This window comes from Lygodium microphyllum, chromosome 3, assembly GCF_053477565.2.
Source record: "Lygodium microphyllum isolate KBCC chromosome 3, Lygodium_microphyllum_v1.1.10, whole genome shotgun sequence".
NCBI classification, from domain to species: domain Eukaryota; kingdom Viridiplantae; phylum Streptophyta; class Polypodiopsida; order Schizaeales; family Lygodiaceae; genus Lygodium; species Lygodium microphyllum.
In genome coordinates this window covers 14,767,319-14,774,470 of record NC_141137.1, presented here as the reverse complement: position 1 = coordinate 14,774,470, position 7,152 = coordinate 14,767,319, and the positions used below count along the sequence as shown (strand labels likewise).

The 7,152-nt window shown below is 43.4% G+C and overlaps 1 pseudogene; it reads left to right on the top strand.

The window, feature by feature from the left end:
- The first annotated feature begins 4,315 nt into the window (after positions 1-4,315).
- Positions 4,316-6,885, top strand: LOC148038078 (leucine-rich repeat extensin-like protein 2 pseudogene; annotated as a pseudogene).
- The last annotated feature ends 267 nt before the right edge of the window (positions 6,886-7,152 follow it).

The following is a 7,152-nucleotide window of genomic DNA, read 5'->3' as shown; positions in this document are numbered from 1 at the left end:
ATATTGCAATGTTTGTACCTAGACAAGTCCAAAAAGAAGAAGAAGATGATGATGATGAAGAAGAAAACAAAAAAAAAGAACAAGAAAAATAAATGAAAAAGAAAACGGAAAAGGAAAAAAGAAAAGAAAAGAACGAAAAAATAAGAAGCACCCACGATCATAGCACAGCACCTAGGGTTCCTCAAATTAGGTACGTCCAATGACCTTGGTCGACTGGCTCCATCCCTAGTCCCCTAGCCCTTTAACATCACCCACAATTGTTCAGGGCACATCAAGGGCAGGACATATCTAGGGAGCTTGTCTCGCCTATGGTTAGACCTGTCACCGTGATCCATTCGCACGATTCCCTCTTGCACTCTACCTTAATACCATTGCAATCAATCGTGGTAAGCACCGCACGAATGGCCATGAAAAGTACACTATCCTCATCACGCAAATCCAATAGCTACCAGCTACTGAAAGTGTAGTGCCCCTGAGTAAAAATATGCTATGTCGTGCAATCACAACGCAAAGAATGTCTCATACACCTTCATGTGTACTTCTTCTCAACATAGACAACCTTGCTTCACCCACACGTGTTACGAGAAACCAACCCGTGGTCTTCTAACTAGGTAATATCTAAGTATCCACGAGCACTCACATAATATATGCACCGAAATATATACATAGTTTGGGTCCTCAAGTAGAGGACAATACTCTTAGCTTACTTAGAGTTCGACCTGTCTCCCAAACTAATTGAACTACATCTTGTACATGATAAAGAAGACTAGCACTACCCCTAGGGAGAGACCATATATGAGAGGTTTTCAATTGCAGGTATTGAAGACTCCAACGGAGAGGTCACTCACTCTTCATCGACATTCACCTCTGAATTCTTATCCTTTATCATCCTGCAAGCCCACCAAAGAATTGTTGCCCACAGAATCCCCAGAACACCAACACCTGTGCGAGCCATGAGTGTAATCCCCAACAAAGAACAACCCTATCATCAACTCCAACAACCCTACCACCAGACACCCAGGCCAACAATGTGCCCCCCATGACCTTTCTCCGCACCACCATTAATACTCCTTCAAGACAACCACAAATGTTCCTTCCACCTACGTCTTCGGTGCATGTCCAAGCCTGCTACCTACGACGGTGAGTGCCATGGGACTGTCATTCATCTAGGAAGGGGGTAATGTTAACCGTCAGACGAACAAGGTGGAAAATCTAAAGCAAAAGACAAAGACCAAGGCAAAAGTAAAATGGAAGACGAAGGCGCGCCAAAGAAAATATGGAGGCAGAAAAAGTGCAGACAAGTCCTAAATAAAGAAAAAAGGTACACAAGAAAAAGCGCAAGTCAATACTTTTGTAAAAGAGCACAAGCGCATCATGATTTAATTTAAAGAGCGCCGGCTCTCACCCGTGCAATTTGTAAAGGTAGATGGGCGGTAGGAAGGAAGCTTGGAAGATAGAATGACAATGGGAAAAATGTCCTAGGCCACGGGGCCAGCCATGTAAAAAAGGGGATAAGGGGATGGCCGCCCAAAAGGGATTTAGGGTTTTGTATATAAAGTTGAAAAGTGAATGAGAAGCTCATTCTTGTGTGTGGCCAAAAGTGGGTCTTCTCTTCTTCTTCTTATTCTTCTTCTTGCTTGCTTGAGCTTGTGCTTGAGAGAGGGAGTGTAAGAGTGTGAGGAAGTGAGTGTGTGAGAGTGAGGGACCGGGGAGGAGAATCTTTCCATCTTCCCCTCTCTTCTTCTCTTCTCTTCTCTTCTCTTTTCTTACTTGCGGCTATGGAGCTTGGAGCGTGGAGCTTGAGGATGAAGCTTGCTTGAATCTTGCATTTGGATCGTGGAGCTACTAGAGTGCACGAGAGAGAAGGTACCTCAATCGGTATGGAGGTAAGCTCACTACACTCGTAGATATGGATGGTGCGTCGGCTATGTGAGAGGTAGCCATTAGTGCTCGGCTTGGAACGCTTGAAACAATATGCGGTCCGTGGGTCTTGGCGGTTGAGCATGAGCTCCCACAACCTCCTCCACGCCCAAAGAGAGCCTCCCCTTTATAGGCTCCAAGAGCTTCTCTTCTTGGAGAGAGAGACTTGAGTGTGCCAAGATTGGAAAGGTTGATCTTCATGCAAGATGTGGATGTTCCAATCCCTAGTGTGTTGTCAATCTCTCTATCTCTCTCTCTTTCTCTCTACATATTCTTTCTTTTCTCTCATCTATTCTCTCTCTGCACCAATATAATATTCACTTTAAACTCATCGATGTGGATGCTTACAATTGAGATCTCTCACCCTTATATAGGCCAAAGTTGGGGTTAGGTTCTCTATGAGTAAGGGTTAGGGTTTGCACCCCGCTTTGCATTTTAGGGTTTCCACCACTTTTTGGATGCCCTATCCACTTTGTGGCCTCTTGGCTAGTCCTTCCTTGATACATGATTCTACCCTTAGACTAATTGGACCTAGCTTAGACTATTATAATCACATGTTCATGTGCACAACAGTTGTGCATGTGCAAATACAATTGTAGAAAAGAATTCAACAATTAGTGTCATCTGTCCAAGAAGTAATACAATTATCTAAAAATACATTAAAGCTCCAAAGAGTAATAATTCTCTAAAAAATACATCTAATACTTGGGCTTTGGTTTGCCTTTGATCTTCTTTTGGCTTTTCCTTCTCTACCCACTTTCATACTCCCTTCATGATCGCCACTTTTTGATAAATTACCACTTTGTTTAATGTGTTGAACCCTTGTCCAAGTGACCTAGTGTTAGAATAGCAATTGTTTCATAAGAGCATTCATATCCAAACTCTCTAACCATGCTTTGAGGCATAAGGCTACATTGGCGTTACACTTTCAATCTAAGATTACATCATCATCCATCTTAAACCATCCTTCTCTCAATGCTACTAAAATTATGAAAGTTCTACTTAGCAAGCATAAAATTCATCCATAATAAACTAGTTATGTCAAATATCAGAGCTTGTAATCGATCCCTCTTTCAGCTACCCCCTAAATTGATCAGGGTATTAAATAGTGACATCTTTTTTTTGCTCTAAAACTTTAATGTCTATTCCAAAGCAACCTCTGCACTGGAATCACAACTTTTCCATGCCATGATTAATAGGCCATCTCTGTATTCTTATTTCTTGGATTTTAGTTCATGGCAAGGGAATATTTTAGGACAATTGTAACCTCGTTGTAACTTCACCCCATAAAGGGATTCTCAAAAGCAAGCACGATATGCCTGTTGATGTGCCGACATTACAAGTTTCATAGGTTTGTTTGTTATGATGTTTAGGGAATTTTGGTGTTCTATCCATTTTCACCACAGTGTAGTTCCTTAGAAATCAGTTATATTGCAGTTCAATACCTCCTTCAATTCAGACAAGCATATCGATCAGCATTGTATTGAATAAAGTATGCTCTAGAAACCTTCATATATCCACTAAGCTCTATGATTGAGCTTGTAATAAACTAATATGCACTTTTCGATTCCTAAAATATCTTTTTTTTTAAAATTCATTGAGAGACCAATCGTATAACATCTTCATATATCCACTAAGCTCTATGATCCAACTTGTTATAAACTAATGTGCGCTTTTGGATTCCTAAATTTCTTTTTCTTTTAAATTCATTGAGAGACCAATCGTATAACAACTTCTCCTCTTTCCCATTTCTCTTCAAGAATGTTTCTTTGTTATCATTGAAAGCCTTTCAACATATCCTTCGATGCAAATCAGCAAGTGAAAGAAACATTCGTGTTGACTCCCTATACCCTACATATATATGAGAGCGGTGGTTGCTACATTTCAATTCTTGGATGAGGCATTGCTATGTTCCTCCTATAATTAGTTTTATCCGACGTAGAAGGCACTCAAAAATGTCCAAGTAGAGAAGATCCGTGAGACCGCGAGTAATTAGTATGAAACTAAAACAACACAGTCAGATACGCCTTCCTACGTGCTCGTATGTGTATTCTTCAACTTCTATCACATGCGAGTAGACTCGGCGAACGGTGAAGTTATATACCTCTAAAGTAGATTGTATCTAGAACTCGGCCGTTACGTTAGCAAAAAGTGAGAGGAAGTCACTGCCCTGTATGATCTGTGCAGCGCTCCGCTAGTTAGGTCGACCTTAATCTTTAAAGTATGGTTGTCATGATTACAAGTAGATCTGTCACTCTAAAACGATCGCGGAGTTGCCAGAAAGAGTTGCTTGCAGAATGTGAAGATCGAAATGCTTGCAATGCAGGTTTGCGTATGGCGGAAATAACGGCAGCAGCTTACATTATAATGGGATTGGATCTTTGAGAGAGAGAGAGAGAGAGAGAGAGAGAGTGAGAGAGAGAGAGAGAGTGTGTATGTGTGTACCGAGCTGCCATATAATTATGGCGCCCAAGTTGCTTAATTTCTGGCAGCTTATTCTGCTGTTGCATGTTCTGATCCTACCGTACTGCTCCACGTCAGCCTTCTCCCCCGGCTTTCACGACGTGGGACGGGAGCTCACCTATGAGGACAGCTTGGAGCTCCAAGAGTTGCAGCGGGGCCACCTGTCGCAGTTTTACAGCGGCAGGAGCAGCAGCGTCGCCACTGCGAGTACAGCAGCTACATCGTCGTGGGGCGGCGGGATCAACAGTTTATTAGGGCCCTGCGCGGCGGATGAGTTGGAGCTGGACGATGATATTGACATTGATCAGCGCCAGCGTCATGTCAATGCTATGCTGCAGGAGGTAGAGATGGAGGTGGCGCTGCGCCAGCATGAATATCCTACCATTCGTGCAGCTAGCTATGGCCAGCTGCCCCATGGAGGGAAGCTGAACTTTGGCGGCAACTACAGGCTCCAGCTCGCTTATTGGGCGCTGCAAGCATGGAGGCGCTGCATCTTCTCCGACCCTACCAATATTCTCTCCACGTGGGAGGGCGCGGACGTCTGCAGCTACGCGGGCGTGTTTTGTGCCCCAGCCCCTGACGATCCTCACATGCTGACCGTGGCCGGCATCGACTTGAACCACGCTGACCTGGCAGGCTTCCTTCCCGAGAAGCTGGGGCTCCTTTCTGACCTGGCACTTATCCACCTCAACTCTAACCGCTTCTGCGGGAAGGTGCCCTTGTCCTTCGCCAACCTCTATCTTCTCTTTGAACTTGACCTCAGTAACAACCGCTTTGTCGGGCGCTTCCCGTCCTGTATCCTCTCCCTGCCCGTCCTCCATTACTTGGACATCCGCTTCAATGAGTTTGAAGGTCCCCTTCCCCCTTCCCTATTCAACCACACGACTCTTGATGCCGTTTTCACGAATAGCAATCGTTTCACGGGCACTATCCCTGCCACCATAAGTTACTCTGTCGCATCGGTTATTGTCCTTGCCAACAACGACCTCGATGGATGCTTGCCATCGATGATTGGCAACGCTGGATCTAACCTCAATGAGATCATCCTACTAAACAACAATCTAACAGGGTGCATCCCTCCCAGTATTGGCATGCTCACTAACCTCACAGTCTTCGACGTCAGCTTTAATCAATTGACAGGTCCTCTCCCAATAACTATTGGTAACATGGCAAGCCTAGAACAACTGAATACAGCACATAACTTGCTCATTGGCCAAATTCCAAGGGAAATATGTTCTTTGCTTGATCTACAAAGCTTCAATGCATCCTTCAATCTCTTTACCGAGGAGTCTCCAAGATGTCTCACTCTCAATTGTCTTGGAATTGCTTTCGGTGATGAGTTCAACTGCATCAACAAAGCCAACTCAACTCAAAGATCTCTAACCGAGTGCGCATCTGCTCTCAACCATACAAAAGGATGTGATGAGTTTCATTGTGGCCACCTAGATAACAATTTTATGAGTTATTTCTTGCCCAAAGTTCTTGGTTTCTTTCCCCATTCGCTTTCCCATGTGCTTCCTTGTCTTCTCAATGAAGATGTGCAAAGGACGCCACACCAACACTTCATCATCACCTAGCTCCTCCATTTGCTCCCCTAACTCTACCGACACATACTTAAAAGACCACTTGTTCATCTAAGCATGCCATCACCAAGCTCTCTAATGGTCTCATCAAACTCCTGTTAAAAATTCCCCTCCAATCTATCAACATCCTCCATCACTACAACCACCACTCTTTGCATACCCACCACCTTTCTCACCTAACCTCTCCGTTGCATCCTCATTCTCCTTCAATACATCATAGTCACTACTTTATGTTGTGATTATCCATGGTTTATTGAAAAATTGGACATTGTATTACATGCTTGTTTCATAACTCACCATAGTCTACAAATATCACCATTTCATTCATGGTCATATCTCACTTAATGTGATGCTTAAAGAACACTAGCTACCTAGACCCCCCCTAAGCATCTTCCTTCCCCATCCTCTATATAAGGGAGGGCATTGCCTCCCCACCCTCCCTCCTCCTCGGCACTCAGGCCGTCTCCAACCACACACACATGCGCATGCGTGCATGCGTTGTCGAAGGGTTTCGAAAGCAAAGTCGCAACCACAGAGGTCCTTGAGAAATTCCAAGATAGAAGATCAATCTAACAAGATTATATTCAATTTGAAAGCTCAATTTCAGATAATATGAGACATATAATCAGCTATATCTGATTGGGAGCATTTCCAATAAATGGCTTGACAAAAACTCATGTCAACAAATTCTTCATGTAGTGTGAATTCCTATGAAGCTTCACTTGGTTTTCATCATATCCTTTGAAACAATAGGTAACCTGTCTCTCCCAAAGATATTCAAGACTCCTTGCTTACAAGAAAGGGTAGTTCTACCTCTACTAAGCATAGGAAAAAGAATGGAAGGCAAAGTAGTTATATTTGGAGAAGGAATTAAGGTCCTAAAGAGTTAATCAACCTCATCTGCTTCTTCACAAAGTTCTTATTAAACATTAAGGTAGTTTCCTTCATGGTTTGCTGCAGATGCCATCGATCACCTTTTTCATTCAGCACCTTTGTCTGTCACCTCCTGTCTTCGTGTTATCCAAAGAGCGCTTCTTTAAGGCATTATTTCCATTTGCAACACTTGACATGCATTCAGGTGTAGCTCTTTTCACACCTCAACCAATTATACCAAGATCAGACTCACTGTTGTGGAAGCGGACACAATTGAATCATCAAAGCCACTGCTAGAAGCTTCTGTAAGACA